Source organism: Thalassophryne amazonica, chromosome 12, assembly GCF_902500255.1.
Source record: "Thalassophryne amazonica chromosome 12, fThaAma1.1, whole genome shotgun sequence".
Classification (NCBI taxonomy): Eukaryota; Metazoa; Chordata; class Actinopteri; order Batrachoidiformes; family Batrachoididae; genus Thalassophryne; species Thalassophryne amazonica.
In genome coordinates, this window is record NC_047114.1 from 41,918,321 (window position 1) to 41,945,923 (window position 27,603).

At 39.6% G+C, this 27,603-nt stretch overlaps 2 long non-coding RNA genes across 2 annotated transcripts; one reads left to right on the top strand and one right to left on the bottom strand.

Moving 5' to 3' along the window:
• Positions 1-5,904: 5,904 nt before the first annotated feature.
• On the top strand, positions 5,905-6,340 carry LOC117521756. The gene is made up of 3 exons (XR_004564048.1): positions 5,905-5,955; positions 6,082-6,167; positions 6,263-6,340. It is a non-coding gene; the product is annotated as an uncharacterized LOC117521756 (long non-coding RNA).
• A 12,496-nt stretch (positions 6,341-18,836) lies between these two features.
• On the bottom strand, positions 18,837-27,193 carry LOC117522016. Its single transcript, XR_004564115.1, has 3 exons — positions 27,118-27,193; positions 26,528-26,561; positions 18,837-18,962 (listed from the first exon to the last, which is right to left on the bottom strand). It is a non-coding gene; the product is annotated as an uncharacterized LOC117522016 (long non-coding RNA).
• Positions 27,194-27,603: the final 410 nt, after the last annotated feature.

The following is a 27,603-nucleotide window of genomic DNA, read 5'->3' on the forward strand; positions in this document are numbered from 1 at the left end:
ATTCTTTATATTTTGTATTTCTTGTATTTGAAATGACATAAACAAATTAAAATGTGCGATATACCAAGTGTTCCAATACCTTTGGAGGACACAGTATCCTAACCTGTAACCTGTCGTGTTAGCATGAAGGTCATGAGAGCCTTTGACTCCCCATGGTAGGATGCTAGTGCATTGCAAGTTATTCCCAATCCAAATCTGGTACTCAATTACAGCTGGTGGAGTGGGACAGTAGAGATGAAGGATCTTGTTCAAAGACACAGACAGGATACCTCAATTGACACATCTGGAATTGAATCCCAGAGTTTAAGTTGGCAGTTCACCTCCAATTCAAAACCTCGCTCTGTCACCATCAGTTTAAGAACAGTTAGTAAAGCAAAGCTTCATTTAACTAAAACAAACAATAAATAAATAAAAAACAGCCAAATCATGACCCAAAAATGCTAACATTAACGATTTATGGGTGATATTTGTGTCCCTACAACATGCTGTATTAAATTCCAGTCAACCACACGGAGTGTCTGGTTTTCCAGTGAACGGCACACATCTGAGTTTTTCTCCAAGAAAAGCTGGAGACATCTGAGAACTAACAAGTTTATTAAACAGTTCTTAATGACGTGTATGTTGTTGGCTCCAGTGCAGGAGCTCACACATACTTATGGCAGACTCTGGCTAAAATATTCTGTAAATGAATGTTTGTTTTTGACAGCCCGAACCTAAAAGAGGCCAGACACACACCGTCTATGTGTCAACAGCTCGTAAGCAGAGTAACTGTCGACGGACACAAAGGATTCGAGCAGACCAATCGACAGAAGGATTGGCTGATTCGTAACTTGATGAGCAGATGTTTCCTCTCTTCCCAGTCTTTATTATCATTGTTTTATTCCCTCCCAAATGGCACTTCATACAGGATAAAATGAATGATTGGAATTGTTGTATTTTCACTACACTAAACAAACTGGAGTTCCTCACACTGCCATAATTCCTAAAAATCACCCGCTAACGCACAGATAGTAAAATTAGTGAACACTCTTGAGATGGGCATCATGTTTTTTTCAGCCCAGTCTCACAAGTTTTTTCATGCCCCCATCATGAAATGATTCAAATTTTCATGATGGGCTTGTTTTTAACTTACTATTACTAACCCTACCCTCTATAACTCTAAATATGTACTGTATACTAATATTTATATAACTGTAACTGTGGAGTAATGTAAAAAATGGAGGTATATATAAATCTACATTTTTTTTTTTAGGTATGTTGGTATATTGTAACATTATAATTATATTGGTATCTTGTAATGTCCTGGCACCACTTAATCCATGAGGCCATTACAATTCGAGCATAGGTGGAGGGGTGCCTCTGGAAGAAAAACACCAGAGGAGGAAAACCCGGGCTGCTACTGCCCCTTCTAACCCAAATATCATGCAGACTTTTAACTGCTGCCACTGTTGTAGAACTTGCTACTCACAGATTGTGTGTGTCCTTCCTAAATCTTCATCCGTGAAATCAAGCCAGAGAGAGATCAATGAAAGTGTAAGAGCCCTACATTTTTTATCAGAATTCCTGTCATATTAATGGCAAGGTTAAGTACACTCACAGAAATATTTACCCTAACTTTTAAGATTTATGTAGTTTTATTACATGACTAATTCCCATTTACTTTTTTAGATCATTTTAATACAAACCTACCACATAAACCTTACATGATGCATATTCATTAATCCTGTTTATTTCAAATGCATAATCCTCAGCTTTATGTATTTAGTATTAATAAAATATAATTACTTTAAATCAATAATAATGACAGTATTATTTAAAATACATAAAGTATATTGTTTGAATTGCATAATAATTATGTTACCTATACATAGGTAAAATAATTAAATTGTATTAAATTGTATTAATTTGTATTAAAATTATCTTTAAAAAAGTAAATGGGAATTTGTCATGTAATAAAATTACATAAATCTTAAAAGTTAGGGTAATATTTCTGTGAGTGTACTTTCATTTCATAATTTGATATATTGTAAGAATATCAATAAAATAATGCCACCTTTTTATTCATTTCTAGAGTGTTGAAAATGTGTGCATAATTCCACATTACTCTCATGTTGGCTCATTAATCAATGGCTTTTCAGTGGATGGTGGAGTGTTAACATGTTGAAACCCTCTGTTTTGTACTTCAGGGTTATGTGACAATTTCATTTCCATTTCGACCACAGATTCTTCCACTGAACAGATCTATTTAAGTGCACTCAGTCACCTTAATGGGCATGGTCATATGATGTTGGTAAAACATTGCATGACCTTGTAGAACAGGAGTTGTGATGTTGGTAAAACATAAATGTTGGTTAAATTTGTACTGACAGTGTTTCACAGTAGCTCACTCCAAAGCGGATGATGATGTACTGACTTTCCTCAGTGATTACTCTGGCACTCATTCTCCATTCTAAAGCTGAGAGCGATTTGACAGCCAGCATGCCTTACTCAATGTTTGGAGTTCTTCTGCCCAAAAATAGAAGTGAACCTTAAGAAATGCACCGTTTTTGCCCTATATATGTTAGATCCATCAGAGTAATGTGTAAGGATGTTGTCGTAATACCTCTGACTACTGATCAGCATCTTTAAATTGTTTGTCACAGAGTCTCCTGTTTGTGCACGATGCCGTTGCTCAGAGAGACTTTGAGCCTTCACTCCCCGCGATACCTGATGGAGCAATGGACGATGATGAAGACTCCATCAAAATCGTCAGTCTGGTGAAAACCAAAGAGCCCCTGGTCTGTGTGTCCAAGTTTTCATGTTTAAAAGTTCAAGGCAAACCTATATCTGTCAATAATAACAGGAGAATTACAACCGCTGGCAAATTCCTTGCTATAAATTATGAAATAAATGTTAATTTCCTATTTCCCGTCAACCCACAAGAAGTGGAAAAAAGATTATTTTTTATGGCTGCAGGGAACAAAATTTGACATTTCACTTTTCAAACCATAAGAAATGCAGAAATGACTCAAGTCATGTTATGTTGCTAAACCTCATCCTGTTTCTAATTTGGTCTTCTTGACCTAGTAATCCACATTAAACAAAAGAGAGCTGTGTCCTCAAAGTAAAGTTGCAGGTATTGAAGTTAAGACAACCATGAAACAGGGAAAGTACACTTGCAAAATTTGTAATTGTGTAGCCCCAATATGTGATGTACACAGGCCGTTCAAAGCAATAAAATAGATTCAAAGCAGTAATTCTTTCCCCCTCTATGGTGAGTAGTTTATGTCATGTCAAAATGCAAGAAAGCCTCTATATGAAAGTGCAGCAGGATGAAAGCCCAGCAGGAGAAGTAAAAAATTCCTAATGCAGTCTGGATCATGCTGTGAAACACAGTATAGATGTGGCATCATTGTGTAGTACATGTGCTATGTAGGATATGCATAATAATAATAATAATAGTAACAACAAGAGCAATCAGATATTTCTGATTGTCCGCCAACCAATCTGGATCACCTCCAAAATTCAGTGGAGTCTTCCACGCCCTAATAGCTATCTGTGGTGCAAATTTGGTGAGAATCCGTGCAGTAGTTTTGACATAAACTTTAAAAGCCTATAAGAGAAACTTGATCAAGAATCCAAATTTGGATCACCTAGAAAATTAGTGGAGTCTTCCATGGCCTAATATGTATCTGTAGTGCAAATTTTGTGAGAATCCGTGAAGTACTTTTGATGAAATCCTTCAAAGCCTACATTAAAGTGAAATTTGAGCCAGAATCCAGATCTGGATCCAGATCACCCTCCAACATTAATGAACTCTTCCATGGCTGAATATGTATCTGTGGTGGCAAATTTGGTGAGAATCCACGAAGTAGTTTTGATGAAATCCTTCAAAGCTGACATAAGTGAAACTTGACTCCAGAATCCAGATCTGGATCCAGATAACCTCCAAATTACTGAAGTCTTTCATGGCCTAATGTGTTTCTATAGTGCAAATTTTGTGAGAATCTGTGAAACACTTTTGACGACGATTCTTCAAAGCCTAAATAAAGTGCAACTCATCCAGAATCCAGATCTGGATAAAAATTTTCTGAATGAATAACATACATAAGCACAGGGAAATATGGTGGCCAGGGGATTTCTCCGGTTAAGACCCACCATGCCTATTTTCTATGTAATATGGAGTTGCATCAGAAAGGGCATTGGTGTGAAACTTGTGCCAAATCCAGCATGCAAACTCGTCATGGTCTGCTGTTGGTGAAAGCTGAAATAGGCTAATGCTTTTAACATTTGAGAATGGCTGATCTAAGGTTTTACAAAGTATGGACAATGTTTAAACCATGACCATCCGGAGTGTGCATCCATGTATTTCCTTGATTTTAAGAGTTTGTTACTAACAGAAGAACAAACAGGACAGAAGCCATAATTCTAATTGTGCAAAATGTCTTTGGAAATTCTCAGTATCTGAGTCATGGTATCAAGAAAACCTTCATCAAACAGAAGGTTCCCGGTTTAAGACCCACCCATGCTTATTTTCTGTCTAATATGGAGTTGCTTCAGAAAGGGCATCCAGCGGGAAACGTGCCAAATCAGCATGCAGACTCATGCCACATCTGCTGTGATGAATAGCCAAATAAGCTGATGCTTTCTAACATTTGCGAATGGCTGCTCTAAGGTTTTACAAATATGGATGATGTTTCAGACCATGACCTTCCAGGGTGTGTATCCATGGAAATTTCCTTTTCCCTTAGTTTCGTGATGTTTTGTTACCTCACAGAAGAGTAAACAGGACTGAAACCATAATTCTAATTGTGCAAAACGTCTGTGGAAATTCTCATTCATCCAAGTCAAGGTGTCCAGAAAAGCTTCATCAAACGAAGGATTTATGGATGAAGACCAAAACATTTACAAGGAACCAAACAAGTCCAGCTGACCTGACTCATCTTACTTGGACATACTGTGCAAAATTGTTGTTCTGTTTTTGAAATGCATATATTCCAATGGTGTGTGTGTGTGTGTGTGTGTGTGTATATATATAGGTGTGTGTATGTGAGGTTTCATCTTAAATATCTTAAAATCCGACAAAGTTCTGCATGTGGTCACTCGCTTGCCATAAGCAAAATATCAGCCTGAAACAGCAGCTGATCCTTTCCATTTAAGGTGACAGGCACAAGATCAGTTTACTGTATTTCTTGCAGACTTAAAAAACAAACAAACAAACATCAAGATATATCGCCTTGGTGTTGTATTTCCCCTGCAAACTGTAATAACTGTCTTTTAGGACATCTGTATGAGCTTGTTAAAAGTGGGGGAGAGGGGGGTACTATGACCCCTTTCATGAAAAATATGACTTTAACAGCAAATATGAGAATTACTTCACTCTATGACAGCCATTTGTTTGCAGTATGCAGTTGAGCTTTCAGAAAGGAATGTACTTAGAACCAATAATTAGAGAACATACTTTTGTATTGATCCCAAAACGATTGGAAGGGGTCTGACCTCTTTCTGACATGTCTCGTTTGATCGATCCAGTATGTTCCCGTTTCCAGACAACAGGGTTACACCCTCGCGCGAGAGCTGGATTGTAGTCAAATACATAAGAAGCTTTTTCCATTGTGATTTGCTCCCATCAGTCCCATCTGTTGAAAAGAATACACATTTTTAAAACCTTTTCCAGCTCTTTTTGTGTTACATGAATGCAGCTGGCTAATGGCACCATCATATACAAACAGCCTTCACTGAAATGAAGAAGCCGGTCTGGACTACATAATGAAATCATCATGTATTTGTACTTTCTGGGCTGCACGTCTCCTTTTGGACCACATCTGTCCATTTATCTAATTTTTCAATATTACTATCAGCCATTTACATTTTGCTCATCATCATCCATTAAAGGGGGCAACCATTAAGACAGATGAATCGACCGGGCTATTATTGTGGCGAGGATCATGAGAGGAGGTGCAGCTGACAAAAGCGGTGAGCCAACAGTGGAGTCGTCTACTCCTCCATCCATAACAATCTGTCTAGTGTTTGTCGAAGCATTACGATGGCATTACACCGAGGTGCATGAGGTATGAATTCCACACATCTATCTATTTGAAGATCTTATCCATGAAGGGGATGAGCTGAAGGAGGTGAACGGAGTGTCACTGGAGCACAAAAAGCAAAAGGAAATCCTTCGTCTTCTGGTTCGTCGCACCTCTATTGCTCATATTGTTTCTTTTTACTGTTTCACTGTTTTTAATTCCTTCTGTTGTACACGCCTTTCCCTGTTCTTGTGCAGGCGCGTTCTCAAAGTGAAGTGACTTTTAAAATCATTCCTGCCCCCACAAAGGAAGAGGTGTCATCAAGTGAGAGGAAGGTACAATCTGCACACATTCCTAAATCCTTACATCAGGAGAAACAAACTAGCACCCCGCAGGCCTGATTAAGGCCCACAATGTACAGCACTATGCAAAAGATTAGGCATCACAGAGTTGTAACAAAAGTAATGTTTGATGCCCCCACCCCCTTTTATTGGCATGTCAACACAAAATCAGTTGCAACAAAAGTCAATATGTGAGCTATATTTTGTCAGCCATAATAATAATATAATAATAATAATAATAATGTGTTTGTGTGGTAGCATACCACACAAACACAGTTGCAAATGATCATGCAACATAAATATGATTGTAAAACACTATCAGTCATACTTTAAAGGTACAGTGCCACTGGGTGTTTTAAGATTTAAGTCATTAAAAGAATTTTATTTGGCACCACTATAATTTTATTCTTTAGCATTTAGATAAGGAATTCATAATACGATATTGGCGATATGATCAAAATTTATGCTCTCTGGAAACAATTTAGAATTTCAACCCCTGAGGGGGAGAAATTCAAGGGATCAGATACTATGACCAGGGCAAAGAAGAAGAAGAGGAGGAGAATGTGTCCACAGACAGGGGAGAAGAGGAAAATTAGAATGTTGGAAGTGTGACCAGTAAAGAGAGAGAGCTGGCTGATATGATGAGGGGGAAAGGTAGACATATTGTCTGTGCAAGAGACCAAGTGAAAGGGAAGTAAGAGCAGGAGCGTAGGTGGTGGGTTCAAGTTGTATCATGTTGTGGATTAGAAGAGAAATGGTTTAATTAAACAGTCGGATTCCCCTGGTCCGCCAGCCGAGGCGCCTAGCAGCACCATTTCTCTTCTAATCCACAACATGGATTAAAGGAAGAGTATGTTAAGAGTGTGCTGGAGGTTAACCCTCTGGGGCCGACGCCGTCGTATACAATGGCTAAGACCAAGTTTTACTAAATTATAAATAACTTTTAATATGAGATAGAAACTTATTTTTTACTGAAAGGTTAACTCCGCAGACTTTGGAGCCAGCCATCGGCCATCTTTGTACTCCTCATAGAAGCTGTGTGATGATGTGCGCAATGTGAGTGTCCAGTCGGAATTGGTTCACCGTCACATGGTTTTCCAAAATCCAATCATAGGGCAGATTCACCTCACGTGAAAAGCCAAAGATCATTTTCAGGAATGATATGTTACTAGTTGGCCCATTTGAATAGCCCCTCGGTGCTCCAATGAGTACATCCAGTGCACCCTGCGCCATTACGCACAGCAATCATGGAAAGCAGATGGAGCAGACAGAGAGCCTCTGATGACAATTTCACGTGCTCAAACAAAGAGTGTGTAACTATCAGGATTGCTCCACTAGTTTGCATGTGGATGTTACTGGATAACTCTGTTGCTTTTACCATGAAGACAAAAAAACGCATAGACCATTTTGTATGTATTGTTCAAAATGTGCATTTGTGTTTATTGCATGAACCTTTTGTTGTACAGTCTTTCACACAAGACCTCAAATTACCTTTATAAAGTGTAAAAACAGTTGTTTATTACACTATGTAACACAATTTTTGTTCCTGGCTTCTAAGTGTTATACACTCAACAAAAATATAAACGCAACACTTTTGGTTTTGCTCCCATTTTGTATGAGATGAACTCAAAGATCTAAAACTTTTTCCACATACACAATATCACCATTTCCCTCAAATATTGTTCACAAAGCAGTCTAAATCTGTGATAGTGAGCACTTCTCCTTTGCTGAGATAATCCATCCCACCTCACAGGTGTGCCATACCAAGATGCTGATTAGACACCATGATTAGTGCACAGGTGTGCCTTAGACTGCCCACAATAAAAGGCCACTCTGAAAGGTGCAGTTTTATCACACAGCACAATGCCACAGATGTCGCAAGATTTGAGGGAGCGTGCAATTGGTATGCTGACAGCAGGAATGTCAACCAGAGCTGTTGCTCGTGTATTGAATGTTCATTTCTCTACCATAAGCTGTCTCCAAAGGCGTTTCAGAGAATTTGGCAGTACATCCAACCAGCCTCACAACCGCAGACCACGTGTAACCACACCAGCCCAGGACCTCCACATCCAGCATGTTCACCTCCAAGATCGTCTGAGGCCAGCCACTCGGACAGCTGCTGAAACAATCAGTTTGCATAACCAAAGAATTTCTGCACAAACTGTCAGAAACCGTCTCAGGGAAGCTCATCTGCATGTTCGTCGTCCTCATCGGGGTCTCGACCTGACTCCAGTTGGTCGTCGAAACCGACTTGAGTGGGCAAATGCTCACATTCGCTGGTGTTTGGCACGTTGAAGAGGTGTTCTCTTCACGGATGATGCGAAGGAGATGTGTTGCACTGCATGAGGCAAATGGTGGTCACACCAGTTACTGACCGGTATCCCCCTCCAATAAAACAAAACTGCACCTTTCAGAGTTGCCTTTTATTGTGGGCAGTCTAAGGCACACCTGTGCACTAATCATGGTGTCTAATCGGCATCTTGGTATGGCACACCTGTGAGGTGGGATGAATTATCTCACCAAAGGAGAAGTGCTCACTATCACAGATTTAGACTGCTTTGTGAACAATATTTGAGGGAAATGGTGATATTGTGTATGTGGAAAAAGTTTTAGATCTTTGAGTTCATCTCATACAAAATGAGAGCAAAACCAAAAGTGTTGCGTTTATATTTTTGTTGAGTATATTTCAACTGCTACATTCAACACAAACTTTGATTTTATTCTTTTTTTTTTTTTAGGGTCTAGAAAGTTCTAAAATTTTCTTGAAATTTCTAGATAATTCTGGAAACTTCTAGAAAATTCTGGACAGTTCTAGCAGTTCAAGAATATTCTAGAAGACTACTCAGTAGTAGTGAAGGTGAATCAAGAATATTCTTGAAAACAGACAAATTTAAAAATATCATTGTGCTGATCACAGAAGCAAAGTTTCTGTAGAATAACAGCTATTTTCTATTTATTTAAGGCATAACAGGTTAGGAAAACACACTGTGTACCCAGGAACAAAACAAAAATAAAAATTTGTTACATAGTGTTATAGTTTGCTGTGTGTTTTGAATAAATGTGTGTGGAAAATTATTTTCCGCTTTACTTTTTCCTTCCTTATTTTTGATTGTAAACCTTTATTACACTTATAAACAAACAAAAGCATATATTATGAAAAAGCACAGGTTATCCTGAAAAAAAGAGACATAAAACTTGATTGTGGGATGCAGGGAGAGCTGTTAACAGCAATAATAAAACATTTATATCAGGTGAGTGAACTGTCCAAAAAATGCCTTCGGACTCCAGAGGGTTACGCAACTGTCTGACAGGGTGAGGAGTGTAAAGTTGGAAATTGAAGGGGTGATGATGAATATCATTAGTGCATATACCCCACAGGTAGGTTGTGGTACAAAGGAGAAAGATGCTTTCTGGAGTGAGTTCGATGAGGTGGTGGATAGTGTGCCCAAGCAAGTGTGGTGATAGGAGCAGACTTCAATGGGCATAGGGAACATAGGTGATGAGGAAGTAATGGGTAGATATTGTATCAAAGACAGCAATGTGGAAGGACAGATGGTCATTGATTTTGCAAAAAGGATGGAAATGGCTGTGGTGAATACCTAGTTTAAGCTTTTCTTAAACAGGAGTACAGGGTGATGTATAAGAGTGGAGCAAGGTGCACACAGGTGGACTACATTCTTTGTAGGAGATGCAAGCACAGAAATTGGAGACTCTCTCCTGCGGTGGCAGGAGAGAGTGTAGCTAGATGGCATAGAATGCTGGTTTGTAGGATGACTTTAGAGGTAAAGAAGAAGAAGATTGTGAGAACTCAACAAAGGATCAGATGGTGAAAGCTGAAGGAGGAAGACTGTCATGTGAAATTCAGTGAGCAGGCGAGAGAGGCAATGGGTGGAGAGGAAGCAATTTTGGGCAACTGGAAAAGTACTGCAGATGTGGTGAGAGAGACAGCTAGGAATGTACTGGTTGTACTGGGTGGAGACTTGGTGGTGGAACGAAGATGTCCAGGAAAGCATAAGGAGAAAAAGGCTGGCAAAAATTAATTGGGATAGTCAAAGAGATGAAGAAAGTAGGCAGGATTGCAAGGAGATGCTGTGTAGATGAAAAGAGAAGTGGCAAAAGCTAAGGAAAAGGCATATTGCGAGCTGTACAAGGCGTTGAATGGTAAAGGAGACAAGGACTTGTACCAATTGGCTGGACAAATGGACAGAGCTGGAAAGGATGTGCAACAGTTTAGGGTGGTAAATGATGCAGATGGTAATGTGCTGTCAAGTGAGGAAAGTGTGTTGAGAAGGTGGAGGGAATATTTTGAGGAGCTGATGAATGAAGGGAAGGAGAGAGAGAAAAGGCTGGATGATGGGGAGAGAGTAAATCAGGAAATGCAAGAGATTAGTAAAGATGAAGTAAGGGCAGCTATGAAGAGTGGAAAGGCAGTTGGTGCAGATGGCATTCCAGTGGAGGTATGGAAATGTCTAGGAGAGATTGCAATGGAGTTTATAACTGGATTGTTTAATCAAATCTTGGAAAGTGGGAGGATGCCTGAGGAGTGCAGACAAATTGTGCTGGTTCCTATTTTTAAGAACAAGGTCGATGTGCAGACCTGCAGTAACTACAGAGGCATAAAGTTGACCAGCCACAGCATGAAGTTATGGGAAAGAGTACTAGAAGCTAGCCTTAGAAAACAGGTGAAGATCTGTGAGCAGCAATATGGTTTCATGCCGAGAAGGAGCATTACAGATGCAATGTTTGCTCTGAGAATACTGATGGAGAAGTATAGAGATGGCCAGAAGGAGTTACAATGTGTGTTTGTGGATTTTGAGAAAGCTTATGACAGGGTGCCAAGAGAAGAGTTGTGGTATTGTATGAGCATGTCTGAAGTGGAAGACTATACAAGTGTACAAGTATAGTGTAACAGTGGTGAGATCTGCAGTCGGAATGACAAACACATTCAATTTGGAAGTGGAATTACACCAAGGATCAGCTCAAAGACCTTTCTTGTTCACAATGGTGATGGATAGGTTGACAGATGAGCCCAGACAGGAGTCTCCATGGACTATGATGTTTGCAGATGACATTGTGATCTGTAGTGAGTGTAGAGAGCAGGTTGAGCATAGCCTGGAGAGGTGGAAACATGCTCTGGAGAGCAGGGGAATGAAAGTCAGTAGGAACAGGACTGACTGTGTGAATGAGAGGGAGCCCAGTGGAATAGTGTGGTTACAAGGAGAGGTGGTGAAAGTCGATGAGTTTAAATACTCGGTGTCAGCTGTCCAAAGAAATGGAGAGTGCGGTAGAGAGGTAAAAAAAGAGAGTGCTTGCAGGGTGGAATGGGTGGAGAAAGGTGGCAAGAGTGATTTGTGACTGAAGAATATCTGCAAGAGTGAAGGGGAACGTTTACAGTGGTAGTGAGACCAGCTATTTTGTACGGCTTACAGATGTTGGCACTAGCAAAAAGACAGGAGGAAGAGCTGGAGGTGGCAGAGCTGTAGATGTTGTGATTCCCTTTGGGAGTGGCAAGGTTAGGAATGAACATATCACAGGGACAGCTCAAGTGGGACGTTTGGAGACAAGGTCAGAGAGGTAGACTGAGATGATTTGGACATGTGCAGAGGAGAGACCCAGGGTATATAGAGAGAAGGATGCTGAAAATGGCGCCACCAGGCAGGAGGAGAAGACGGAGGCCAAAGAGGAGGTTTATGGATGTGCCGAGGGAGGACATGCAGGTGGTTGGGGTGACAGAGGAAGATGCAGATTACAGGCTGAGATAGAGTAAGTGGTTGAAGATGAGTGAGTGACTATCCATGTATGTAAAATGACTAAAAAAAAATCATCACACATTTAATTTATTTATGAATATTTATTTATTTATTATCTTTATTTATTTATTTCAGGTTTTCAAACTTTTGCACAGTGCTGTATCGCATCATGTATCATTAACCTCCAGATGCTATAAGTAATAATACACCCTGAAAACACACCCGCTATGTTTTTTTTAAGCAGTGAAGGAAGACTGGCATTAGCTTGAATGAACCCTGAAATGATATATTCACCTTTTATAAACTTTCCTGCTGCTTTCCAGTCATGAAGTATGTACTTGGATGCTAACCAGTGACCTAAAGTGAGGCTTGCAGGTCTTTGGTACTAGGCCTCTCTCAAGGATCCTTGGGTGCCCCTGCAATAGTTTTGTGTTAAATAAACAGACTCAGATGCAGTGTACTACTTGCAGTGTTGGGACAGTCACCTATAACATTTTGGGCATGTGGCACACTTCTATGAGCATACTGGAGTTTCAATTTTGAGGACTACAATAGACCCTGGACTATTAGTGAACCGAAGACATTTCACGGGTGACCGTGCCTCGAATACCCAAATCCAGACTACACTCTTTTTCGGTAATGAGTCAGTTAAACTCTAGGTCCTCATTGATTCAGGTGCTGATGCTTTTTTAGATCCTAGCCTTATTGATCAGGCTCACATCCCGGTTGTGGAACTGTACTGTCCTATCCACTTTTCTGCACTTGACGGCACTCATCTTCCCTCAATTACACATCAGACCATTCCTGTCACACTGTTAGTCTTGGGTAATCATCGTGAGTCTCTGCAGTTTTATGTTTATTCCTCTACTCCTTCTATCGTATTAGAGCACCTCTGCTTAACCTTTAACAACCCTGGTGTTGATTTGCCGACCGGGACTCACGGTGGAGTGAAGCCTGTCACCTCCATTGTCTCCATTCTTCCATTCCCCCCACCCAGAGTTCCAGGGAGTCTACGACCACTACAGTTGATCTTTCCTTAGTTCCTAAGCATTACCATGACCTTCAGGAGGCATTTAGTAAGAGCTGTGCACTCTCTTTGCCACCTCATTGACTGTATGACTGCTCCATTGATTTGCTTTCGGGGCGTCGTTCCCTTCCAGCCACCTTTACAATCTGTCGCGCCCGGAGAGGTAATTGATGGAGCAGTATATCCAAGACTCCCTGGTGTCTGCCAGATTTTCTTCTGAAACATTTCTTTACACCTGTACACAAGTGGGGAAAAAGATATACTGGGCAAAATCTGTGGCACCAGTGACAACATAAGTATAGCGCAAAGCCGTCTTGTGTCACCAACAGTCTGCTGCACTGCCTTAGTGCGGTTATGTTGCGCATTTTTAATCATTTTATGTTTGCAATATAAGTTAAAATTACAACACAAAAACAATCTATGGTTGTAGGTACACAGGAAGAGCAGTTTTAAAGGCAGTCTGATTTTTTGAGCAGTTAATTCAATTAAATACTATTATATTTTGTCTATTGAGAGCCAATAATGATACTTCCTGGTATATATTGTAAAACCACAAGTAATAGTTTATCAATCAAAGGCCTACATTCCCATATTTGATCTTGTACTCAAACATTCAAGAGCTTGGCAGCAAAATCCAGATGTTTATGCAGATTCAGAACAGTCTTTAATGCGCACCAACTTCCCTATTCCCCTCTAAATACTACTCTAGTTTTTTAATGGTGTTTTAACACCACTAGCATCCACCTTTCTTGTTCTTGTTTGCAAGTATTTGCACACACACAAGATCACACCTCTGCTCACATGGGCTTATGTCAGACACATGAATTGTTTTTATTAATACATGAAACAAAAACAGTACACATGTAAAATAAGATCATTGGCGATACTAAGCCCACAATTTGGGATGATTTTATGGGAAAATCTTTGTATTAAGCCAACATAAACTGATAGCGGGAGAAAATAAATTTAGGAGGAACTGACTGAGTACCTTCAACAAAAGCAGAAGGAGAGAGTTACTTTCACTGAATTTACCCTTTTACAATGTGAAATACTACAGAATTCAACCATCTATTTTTGTCAAACTTAATCCATGTGAGAAGCATTTGGACATGGACAATTATGAATCAGTTCACATATTCCAAAAATGTAATTTCTAAATGCAAATGGAAGAAAAAGGAGGAACTCATGAGTACAGAACCCCGACAGTCAATGGCAAGCAGACAACAGATCAGTTGTTCGCAAATCTTTAGCTGCACATTAGTCATTTCTCTCGTGCAGAAATCAGAAATACATCCAACACAGCAAAGAAAGACACACACAGGGAATAAAACTAAGTTAGTACAGTACGCATTTCTACTTCTACTTAGGAAACATCTACAAGGCATTTTCTTTTTGCATTGTTTTGTCTGTCTGGCTGTAAAGCCATGCAAAGTTTTCAGCATAAATAACTGATATGAAAGCTGGCCATATACTGCACGATGATGCTGTCAAAGTGCTACTGCAGGATTATGCATACCATATTGCTGTGTGTACAGAGTACCCGCATTGTGATTATACATTTTAGTGAGATCAAACCACATCATCACATTTCAAGCATGTTTAGATACAGTGCATCCTGGATGTGACCAGTGCAATTGTTTGTCTACTCCATTCTGATCATGCACAAAGACATTTTCCAAAATTAGCAACACTTAGCATTCTGAGCATGATTTCCTTCAAATCTGCTGTTGTCTTCACTTTCCCCTGACCAAAACAAGGTATGTGTTCTGAATACATCCCAGTCGATTATACAGTAGGGCCAAAAAGTATTTATTCAGTCCCTGATTGTGCAAGTTCTCCTACTTAGAAAGATGAGAGAGGTCTGTAATTTTCAACATAGGTACACTTCAATTATGAGAGACAAAATGAGGAGAAAAAAAAAAAATCCAGAAAATCACATTGTAGGATTTTTAAAGAATTTATCTGTAAATTATGGTGGAAAATATGTATTTGGTCACCCACAAACAAGCAAGATTTCTGGCTCTCATAGACCTGTAACAACTTCTTTAAGAAGCTCTTCTGTCCTCCACCTGTTACCTGTATTAATGGCACCTGTTTGAACTTGTTATCTGTATAAATGACACCTATCCACAGCCTCAAACAGTCAGACTCCAAACTGAACAATGGCCAAGACCAAAGAGCTGGCGAAGGACACCAGGAAGGAAACTGTAGATGTGTAACAGGCTGGGTGAGTGAATCTACAATAGTCAAGCAGGTTGATGTGAATAAATCAACTGTGGGAGCAATTGTAAGAAAATGGAAGACATACAAGACCACTGATAATCTCCCTCGATCTGAGGCTCCACGCAAGAGTTGAAAGTCCATGTTGCTCAGTGACAGACCCAAAACGTCACTGGTCTGGAGGAGATCTGCATGGAGGAATGGGCCAAAATACCAGCTACAGTGTGTGCAAACCTGGTGAAGACTTACAGGAAACATTTGACCTCTGTCATTGCCAACAAAGATTATGTTACAAAGTACTGAGTTGAATTTTTGCTACTGACTAAATACTTATTTTCCACCATAATTTACAAATAAACTCTTTAAAAATCCTACACTGTGATTTCCTGGATTTTTTTTTTTCTCATTTTGTCTCTCAGAGTTGAAGTGTACCTATGTTGAAAATTACAGACCTCTCTGATCTTTCTAAGTAGGAGAACTTGCACAATCAGGGACTGACTAAATACTTTTTGGCCCCACTGTACATGCATCACATTTGTTAAAAATTTTCATACTATACAGATTAAAAATAGAGTCTAAAACCCAATTTGAACAGAATTAGATTACAGTGCAGCCGGAAAGCATTCACAGTGCTTCACTTTATCTACGACTAGCAAAATACCTGTCCTTCGGACAGTGAAGGAAGAGTGTACTAACTGTGAGTCACTGACCCGGGAAAGAGTGCAGAACTACAACCCCTGGCAAAAATTATGGAATCACCGGCCTCGGAGGATGTTCATTCAGTTGTTTAATTTTGTAGAAAAAAAAGCAGATCACAGACATGACACAAAACTAAAGTCATTTCAAATGGCAACTTTCTGGCTTTAAGAAACACTATAAGAAATCAATAAAAAAAGATTGTGGCAGTCAGTAACGGTTACTTTTTTAGACCAAGCAGAGGAAAAAAAATATGGAATCACTCAATTCTGAGGAAAAAATTATGGAATCACCCTGTAAATTTTCATCCCCAAAACTAACACCTGCATCATATCAGATCTGCTCGTTAGTCTGCATCTAAAAAGGAGTGATCACACCTTGGAGAGCTGTTGCACCAAGTGGACTGACATGAATCATGGCTCCAACACGAGAGACGTCAATTGAAACAAAGGAGAGGATTATCAAACTCTTAAAAGAGAGTAAATCATCATGCAATGTTGCAAAAGATGTTGGTTGTTCACAGTCAACTGTGTCTAAACTCTGGACCAAATACAAACAACATGGGAAGGTTGTTAAAGGCAAACATACTGGTAGACCAAGGAAGACATCAAAGCGTCAAGACAGAAAACTTAAAGCAATATGTCTCAAAAATCGAAAAATGTACAACAAACAAATGAGGAACGAATGGGAGGAAACTGGAGTCAACGTCTGTGACCGAACTGTAAGAAACCACCTAAATGAAATGGGATTTACATACAGAAAAGCTAAACGAAAGGCATCATTAACACCTAAACAGAAAAAAACAAGGTTACAATGGGCTAAGGAAAAGCAATTGTGGACTGTGGATGACTGGATGAAAGTGATTATTCAGTGATGAATCTCGAATCTGCATTGGGCAAGGTGATGATGCTGGAACTTTTGTTTGGTGCCTTTCCAATGAGCTTTATAAAGATGACTGCCTGAAGAGAACATGTAAATTTCCACAGTCATTGATGATATGGGGCTGCATGTCCAGGTAAAGGCACGGGGAGATGGCTGTCAGTACATCATCAATAAATGCACAAGTTTATGTTGATATTTGGACAATTGAAAGGATGTTTGGGGATGATGAAATCATTTTTCAAGATGATAATGCATCTTGCCATAGAGCAAAAACTGCAAAACTTCCTTGCAACAAAGACACATAGGGTCAATGTTCATGGCAATGGGTCAATGTCAATGAGCAGATTGATATGATGCCGGTGTTAATTTGGGGGATGACAATTTACAGGGTGATTCCATAATTTTTTCCTCAGAATTGAGTGATCCATATTTTTTCCTCTGCTTGGTCTAAAAAAGTAACCATGTACTGACTGTCCAATCTTTTTTCTTGATTTCTTAGTGTTTCTTAAAAGCCAGAAAGTTGCCATTGAAATGACTTTAGTTTGTGTCATGTCTGTGATCCGCTTTTTTCTACAAAATCAAACAATGAATGAACATCCTCTGAGGCCAGGGATTCCATAATTATTGCCAGGGGTTGTATACTGAGGACAACATACTCAGCTTCCAAAAGAAAAGCTTTCAAACATTTTTGAAGTAGCAGCTATAACAGACACACTAAGCCTTATTTAAGAAGGTTAGCTTCATATTTTCTTAAGTCCTAATAATTATGAATGAACTGACTCTGTAGTGTAATGAAAATGGGGTTTAACATTTTTTTTTCTGATTATGTTATGAAGTTGTCAATAAAATATATCTATCACAACACCAGGTGCAGTAAAAGACATTTTCAGCAGTAACAGTGCCACCTAGTGTACACTGAAGTATGATGTGAATGACAGATATAATAAATTATGAGAATGCATGAAATTCAAGGCCAAGACTGGAAAGAACATGTAATAAACATATGCTGGCATTTGTTTGCAATAATTAAGAAGCAATGCTTCACAAAACTATACTGTTTTATGCATTTTTTGGGGCCTGCCCGACAGCTATTTTCGGCCTTAAAATGGGGCCTGTAGTACCCAAACCATAATAACTGGAGCACATGTGATGGCAGATTTGGAATCTGTGGATGTTTTTGCCCTAGAAAACATCTTCAGATAATTTTAAATGACCTACCTCTATGAAATACGGACAAAAAAAAAAAAAAAGCAGCGCTCAGTGACTGCATTAATGTCATACATGGAAGCTGGATGAATTCATACTCACTAGGCGAAAATGCCATTTGGCGGAAACTGGCGGTATATCACAGATCGGAGGTTTCTAATTAACTGCAAAATGTGGCCAATTAAGGGGGTTGTGAAAGAGACAAGATGTGCGCCTGTAACTACAGAGGATATGGAGAGCGTAGCGATTATGTGTGAGGTGAGCAGATCCAGAGAACATTGAGGACAAAAAAATGGGACCGCCACGGTTAGTATATAGATTAATGTTGCAGCCTTATTCCAAATGGTTTGAAATGTTTTTTTTCCCCCCTCAAACATCTACACACAATACCCCATAATGACAATGTGAAAAATTGTGAAATTTTTGCAAATTCATTAGAAATTACAATTTGTTACATCTTTCTAAAAAAAAACATAACATCTGCACATCTACTTGCAAATAACTATCTATACAGAATGTTCTGAATAAAACTGAGCAACCAGTGAAACCAATCAAATAAGTAAACACAAGTACATACTGTCCAACTCTGGACAGTTTGCAGTATATTCCACACTACATATGACATGTAGGTGAACTCTGACCTTACCATTTTACCTCTGACAGTGTGTGAGGCTTTGGCTTGCTATCTCCTCCGCTGTCTCCTTGTCTGCTAACAGGGACTCTCATCTGAACGCCGCAGCATCTTGTATGGAGGTGTGGGATCCGACGAGCCATCACGCACCTTGTCATAACGGTGAATGCCGCTGGACTGGCTCTTTGGCTGGGATTTATGGGTCTAAAGTCGATAATGAATGGTCAACAAAATGTGTAGATGTGTTTTCATCACAGTCACTGGTTAACATTCAGTCATGCTCTTGTGGCATGTATAAAAAAAGCAGTCATCATATCTCAGCCCAAACAAACACCCATGGGATATCATGACTTATGTTCTCAAGTTTTCGTAAATCCTAGAGCTGTTAACTAATCTCTAATAAAAGAAGTTGGGTTTGCCTCCAAAAATGCACTGTGCACCACAGCAATGGCTCCAAAGGTAAAACAAAGGGTTGTTCACTACATCAGGATATTATGACTTATGTTCTCAATCTTCATAAGTCCCAGATCAGTAAACTAATCTCTAAAGAAAGAAGCTGGATTTAACCTCCCAAAATGCACTGTGCACCAAAGTAAACGGATCCAAAAGGTAAAACAAAGTGTTGTTTACTATATCTCCAAACGCAAAGTTTTTTGTTTGTTTTTTTTTTTTTTAAATAAACTTCATGGGCGTGTTTTACATTCAAGTCTGATGCAGGTATTAAATCAAAAAATGAAAAAAATCTGACAATTTTTTTCACAGCCAAATCATAAGCTGTTCACCATATATCTTTTAATAGAAACTCCTTTGCAATTGTGCCCTAGGATTTAAGGTAAAACAAGGTGGAGACAGCTTAAAAAAAAAGACAGCTAATTGTTCTCCCACTGAACAGGATATTTCACTCACTCATTGCTGCTCTTCATAATGCAGCATCGTATAACAGAAAGGCTTCAACCTACACATTATTTAAATACTTCAAGATAAACACATTTAAGAGGGTAGCTTTTCTACAGCTTTTATGTAATTCAATACCAATTAAAATCTCAGGCCTGTAGCCAGGATCTAAAATAGGGAGGTTTGGGGAAAGTAGACCTTTGTTAGCATGGGGTTCTAAAATTTTGGGTTTTGATGTCCAGGGATGCATTCTGGAGGGTTTTCTGTTGACTATTTTCTCACCCCCGGTCCCCCGCCTCCAATTTAGTTGTACTGCATAATGTGTGTTGTATTTGTATTTTCTTTTGCACATTTTCACCTTTTCTTTGCCTTTAACCAAAATTAGTATCACAACCTACATGTTGTTTCATAAGATTACTAACTCCAATAGCCATAATCATTTTCATATTTTTGGCTTCCCTCATCTTAACTGACCTGATTTTAAAGCTAGAACCCCAAGCAGACTCAGTAATGCTCGAGCTTAAGGCCCAGTCACAAATTGTTGAGAAAATGTGGACAAATAAGCCTGGACTTCTCCCATCACCAAAAAGCCTGCGAGTACAGAACACATAAAAGATGAAAACGAAACCAAAACTAACAAAAGAAAAACGAAGCGAACGGTGACCTTGACGCTTAAACAAAATCAAAATGAAGCGCCAGCATGTGATCTTTTCTGCAGTAGTCTGTGCTGTCCTCAGCCACCTGCAGTTGTATTGTGCTGACAACGTGTGCACGCACACACGCATGTCACAGCCAAAGACGATGAGAGGCTGGAGAGAGACAGAGTGGCTGGAGCTTGGACAAAGTTGGACAACAATCAAACAGAATGCTGATGGTACGGGAACCATACAAATGATGAGGAACAGTCAAGACAGAAAACAAAACGGAATACGGACGAATCGAGGTTGTGGTCAGTTAACAGTTTGCAAATTCTGACAAAGCGCCTGCTACAGAAACAAAGCTGGACAACAATGTCTCCGAAAGTCCACGTAACTCCAGATTTGTTGTTTTGTTTTGGCTTCGGTGTCCTTCGTTAGTGCCGTGTGACCAGGGCTTTAGACATTTCATAAAAGATAAAAAAAAAAAGGTATTGCTTCACATCCCACTTTAGTTATACAGAAAAGTTAAATTAAATAAACTTATTTTTATATGGGTCATCAATTAAACTTAGTCCAGAACTACAGTAAAACCTAGGCCTGTTATAATAATAATATAATAATAATAAGTAATAGTAGTAGTAGTGTGAAAAAGTTTTCAAAAGTGGAGTTTTAATGAGGGGTGTTGTTTAGGGCACCCCCCACCACAACACCCTCTTTCCGTCTGGATTTGCCCCTGGGTTGCAGTCTCTGAGCAGGAACAATCAAGAATTTGTGTATTTATGTAGAAAGCGCGACCTGATGAGAGGTAAGAAGGTTTTATGGAGCATAGAACAGAATAGAAACTTTACTGTCATTGCACATATATACATATCACAAAACTTGTCCTCTGCAGTTAACCCATCTTAATTACAATTAGACACAATCCAACCACTAGGAGCAGTGGGCAGGCACAGTCCAGCGCCCGGGGACCAACTCCAGATGTAAACGTTGGTCAGAGGCAGAGAAAGGAGCAAACCTTCAATAAGCATGTTTTTGATTGTGGAAGGAAACCGGAGCGCCCAGAGGAAACCCACGCAGACACGGGGAGAACATGCAAACTCCACACAGAAAGGCCGGTGTTGTCGATCGAACGGTCCCCCTAAAAATCGGTCCCCCCTGATGACGCGGTTCACGGATTAACACCATCGTTTCTGCTTCAAACTGCACTCCAGTCATCCTCTACCTCGTCGACAGATATCTGAAGCTTTGGTACAACAATCATTTCCAAATAAATTCAGCATTATTTCATCATAAACAGCAGAAAATGTGATCAGAGCGCCACGGATAAACAGCTGCTAGCTAATGCGTTCACTGCGCATCAGTCATTTCAAAGCGTCACAGAATTTTGTTGAGTTTCTGCTTAAAACAGCCTTGCTTCTGTTTAAAACTGACTTTAGAATGACTTAAGAGGTTTTACCTTTATCATCTGATGGTTAATAATCCCATTAATCCATTTGATTACTTTGGGTGAAGAGACGCCGTCTCAGACATGCTGCTGTGGTCCGAAATGACGCATGCGCAGATGCAAAAGGCAGATCGAGTTTTAGAGGCAGACCATTCGGTCTGCGACAACAGGAATTGATCCCACAACCTTCTTGCTGTGAAGCACCAGTGCTAACCACTAATCCACCTTGCCACCATTGCATATTTATGTCATGCCATCCCCAGGAAGAAATTTTAGGCATATTTGGGGAAAAAAAGCCTTCATATTTGTTGTTTATGTGTTGGAGTTCTGCAGCTGTGCTTTTAGTTTAGCCACAGCAACGACACTCACAGAGACCCTCAGAGCAGACTTTGACAGAAAAGTTTAAAAATATGTTTCTAAAACTCTGTCCTACTCGCTCTGTCATTACCACGCTGTGACTTAAACACATAGACTGACCCACCCCCTCTCACCTCCTCCTCATCCCTTTGGCGGAGTGCACACAGGACACAGAACAGACATAGGAACTTGTTGCAAGCATAAAAAAACAAAAACAGAGTAAATTCTATATCTTGCGTCCAGCCTTGATTTAGCATCAGGACAGCTCAGGGCAAACTCTGCCTGTTGGCAGCCCAATTGACGGAAATCTGTTGTAGCGACAGAAAACTTTAATCCCTGGTATGTGCCATTGAAGGCAGAGACCAGCAGTTTCACTGCAATACAGCAACACAATGAATCTGTTGGTTGCAAGACTGGAGGTCCTGGTTGCACGTAAGTAACCTGACTATGACAACAGGCAGTAACAGTATTTAATGAGATAATGTGAAAATATGTTAAATCACATAACATATCTCAAATCTCTAAATAATGTCTGTATGCTATGAACCATTTGTTTAACCTTTGGCAAATATAGTGGCACCAGGTTGCTGAAGGTCACGTGACTGTAAAGGGAGTCCTCTTATCTGTATAAGGGATGTCCCAAGCCAATCTCAAAGACTGGTACTGAATCTGATTTTAATTACTAACTCCTCTTCCACTTTACCACAAATTTAACCAACATTGCTGTCATGTAGCAAGTCAATCCTGAGACTATGCTGTAGTACAACACTTCAATCAATAAATCAACTTTTTTCTTATATAGCGCCAAATCACAACAAACAGTTGCCCCAAGGCGCTCCATATTGCAAGGCAAGGCCATACAATAATTATGAAAAACCCCAACGGTCAAAACGACCCCCTATGAGCAAGCACTTGGCAACAGTGGGAAGGAAAACTCCCTTTTAACAGGAAGAAACCTCCAGCAGAACAGGCTCAGGGAGGGGCAGTCTTCTGCTGAGACTGGTTGGGGCTGAGGGAAAAAAACCAGGAAAAGGACATGCCGTGAAGGGGGGCAGAGATCGATCACTAATGATTAAATGCAGAGAGACCCACTTCAACAGAACCACAACACCACTGAGCCACCTTGGGTCCTAGACAGCAACCATCCAGGTACACATCCAATCCATTCCCACATCTCTAAAATAATCATCTATCTGCCACAACTAGGTCAAACGTGGTCATCCTCCTTGCCCTTCTCCAGCCACTGGGGTCCTCAACACTCAGGCACCATTGTGCTGGATCATGCAAGAGAACATGTCTAAGCTGATGCACCCTCACTATGCAAGTAATACTCATCCTAAACTCCCTAAGTAGCCACTTGTTTGATACAGTCATTCTGCAGTACCCAAGGATCCTCTCAAGGGACCTAGTACCAAAGACATTTAGTCATCACCTTAGGTCACAGGTTAAAGTCCCAAGTTTCACAAAAACACTGGAAGACAGGCAGGAGTCCTGTCTGCACCTAGCCATCTTAAATAAATACCAATTGATTCTTCGCTGTACCGTGATGTAAAAAGGATTCTGAATTAATTCCCAAATGTCAACATTGATTTTATAAATGTTAATTGTGGGGTTGGAATGCAAATGAGTACTTTTCATGTTCCCTGTTCTACCTTTGCAGAAGTCATTTTTTGACCTGTAATGCACTTTTATGCAAGTACACTTGCCATATAGCTTCAGTACAGCCTCACTATTTATAAGAATGGGAGGAGACAGTGCAGTTGCAGCTTCCATTCTGCATCCGCAATGAAACCGCAGCAAAACCAGCTGTTTTTCTGTCTGTTCTGCCTAAATCTGATCACAGATTTTAATGTCAAAATTTTAAAGACTATGTGACAGACTGTTTGTTTGCACCACTAGAGAAAATCTCTGCTTTTATCCATGTTTGGCTGATGGCTAAGCTGAAAACGGACTCATTCTGATGTTTCACAAAGGGCGAAGAAAGAATCAAAAGAGATTATTTGTGTTGTACCATGCCCAATTGCCTAACATTTCCTCCACCATTATTTTCATTTTAATATACACTGTGCAGTGCATGTACACTGCATACCTGTTTTAATTATTCTAGCATATGTACAAAGTACATCACAGCCAGTATGCACATGATGTGAAAAGAAAGATGTCAAGAAGAAAGAAAGTTGTCACTGACAACTTTTATTTTTTTACTGGAGTGGTAATATTCCAAACACGTGTCAACAAAAGCAACACTTACACAGGCAATTTTAACAGGTGGGATGAGCGGCAACAGCCCCCCTGGGATTTAGAAGGTAGAATGGCAATGAGAGCCAAGCAGGTGCTGAGTTGTTATCATTACAAATACTGTTATTTGAAAAGTAACAAGTAGTCACAGAGAGAAATAAGAAATCATGTATAGAAAAAAAACATGCATCGATAATCGTTTTCTAAATCGAATCGCAGCCCTCTGAACTGTACTTGAATCACAAAATGCGTAAAGATTCCCACTCTTAGACAGACACAGACACACACACACACACTATGCAAGTGTATTACTGAAGAAAATACAGAAATGAAAATGAATTAGATTTGGGGTGGGGGGTGGAGAGCTGCTTAATCAAGAGATCCCTACTATTTATTAGGGGTGCTGGAAAAAAAATCAATTCATGTCCAAATCGTGATTCTTATTTATTACGATTCTGAATAGATCCAAAATATCCAAGAATCGATTTTTAAAAAGCATTTTTTTTTTTTTACATTTTCTTGCTTACTTGCTGCGTGTACTGTCTGTCAGGCAACGGCCTCCGTACTACAGTGTCCCCGTGAGGGGGGGTCCGGCGTGCTTCAAACATTCGTGAGCTGCAGCTTAGCATGGCGGATGAAGAGCTAATTCAGCCAGCACTGTCTTTGCTGAAGGCAAATCTTTGGACGCATTTTGGATTTTATTATTTGCTACGTAAGAAGGAGCTTGACATGACTTATGCAGTGTGCAAAATCTGCAAAATGAAAGTCAAGTACTTCAGAAACACTTCAAATCCAAACCCACATGCTACGCCATAACCTGGAGCTAAAAGGGGCGGAGCAGCGGTATCTGCCGACTACTGACCAGCGCTTCGCTAAACTGCCAGCCAACCCTGAATGAGCAAAGCAGGTAAGTAAATTTACATCTAGAATCACTTAATTAACCTTCACAGGTCTTGCGAAGTACTGTTAAGGTAGTAAAAAAAGTGCAGAAAAAAAGATTAGTACCAAATTAAAGTTCAGAATCTGAGGATTAAAAAAATGTAAAAAAAATAAATTTTTTGATGAGGGATTCTCAAGAAATTGCATTTTGAAAATTATGCTTATTTTCATCCAAATAATGCCGTTTTGAGGTTTTCGCAAAGGCACAGTATTGTAAATGTTGGACCCAAATAGCATTTAAGACATGAAAGTGGATGTTTCAAGGACAACTTAGTGTAAATATTCTCGTTTTTGACTGGATTTAGTTCAGAGGAGTTACATACCTCCTTAAGCCTATCTACCACATCAGGTACCAATCACAGACAGCATTTTTTTTTATATATTTCATATATGGTATTAATTCTGAAATATGAAAAGAAACAAGAACAAACATCTAACAACTAATGAAAAATCAATCATGAGCTTACGGACCCCTGAGTCTTCTGCAGCGGGTACAGATGCCATTTGGCAACTTTTGATCACTTGGATCAAAATCTTCCATGGAATATTTTATACTCTGTCAAGAACAATGGCAATGATAGCAGTCATGGATGAGCCTTTCTTAAAGCAGACAAGGCAAACAAAAGATCTATTGACATCATGAGTTTTTGCTGGAGGCAGGTTGAGTTCAGCTAAAGTCACTATGTATCTCACCTTCACAAAAAAGAACCAATTGCTTTTGAAAGAGCTGACAATTTCTTTTTGGATATACCAAATGCTTTTGAAACAGTTGGCCACAGACCTAAAAATCATAATTTTCATGCTTTAAATGCTCTTTGATTCTAAAATTTGCAATGACCTCAAAATCACGTTATTTAGGTGAAAATAAGCATAATTTTCAAAATGCAATTTCTTGAGAATCCCTCATCAAAAATTTATTTTACATTTTTTTGATCCTCAGACAATGAACTTTAATTTGGCACATATCTTTTCTTCTGCACTTTTTTTACTACCTTAACAGTACTTCACAAGACCTGTGCCTTGTAAAGCTGCATTTTCTTAAACATAAACATTTTTTTAAGTAATATAACTATTTCTCAGAGCTCTTTGAATCGAAAATCGATTCTGAATCAAATCGTCACCCCAAGAATCGGAATCGAACTGAATCGCGAGTTGTTGTACGATTCACATCCCTACGATTTATCTATTTCTGTATTAATGCAGGATTTCATTTTTCCTTTTGTCACCTGTCTGTAATTCAGATCATGTTCAACACATACCTGATAGGATTGTGACTCCCTTCTGTCATTGCACCTGCAGAGATACACAGTAAATCAACACAATGGTTGAATTAATCAGATGAATGACAGAAAATTAACAATCACTATTTTGATAAACAAAGGAAACAAGTCTCTGTAATTCTTGGACTATGGGTGAGACAACGTGAATATATGAACTCTATACATGAATATATTAAATAGCACTTTATAACCGACGGAATAAGGTACGGGGTAATCTCAGTACGTGACACAGGAGTTAAATACTACAATAAAATATCGCTAACTAGCTACAATTACCAAAGTTATCTTAACTATTTAGTTGTAGCTACTTGTTCAACTTGCACACAAGAGGTAACAAAAAAGGTAGAAAACGGCTAAATGAGCTTAATATAAAGCGAGTGTCACAACAAAATGACATCAAGCTATCGTTAACTTAGCTAACGTTAGCTAGAGATAGCAACATCCGGTAACTTAACGCTCGTTAGAAGCGCCGATCGATTCTAGCGGCCAGCAATATAAAAATAAGTTAAGCCAAGTCCAAAAACTAAGATGTCCACATGAAGATCATTTTAGGTGTGTTCTTGGTTTACCCATCGCTGACTCTTACTGGTTTCCTTGCATACATCACCATCAAGGCCGTGCTGAGTATGTGTGTGAGGGGGAGCCGTGGCCTCCTTCCGTTTGCCTCACGGTGCCCTTTACTTCAGCTTCCTGACGGCCTGCACTCGGTCTGCCCGAACACACCGAGAGCTACAAGCTTTGCACCCAACACAGGCACCGCATCGCGGGTGGTGTTTGTGCAAAAAACCACCCTCGTGCATCAGCAGACAGGTTAGTCACGGTCACTGCTGTGGACGATGATGGAGCTCGTCAGAAAGCGCAAGAGGAAGCGAAGAGAACGTGACGCCACCACAAACACGACACATTCCGATTCGACCTTTCAAAATAAAGGCTTTATAGAACAGATCGCAATAGTCGGGTCCTAAAGTATTTGGACAGTGACACAAAATTATTATTATTATTATTATTATTTCTTGCAGCTGATCTGCTCTGTGTAAGTCTGATCCCGTCAGATC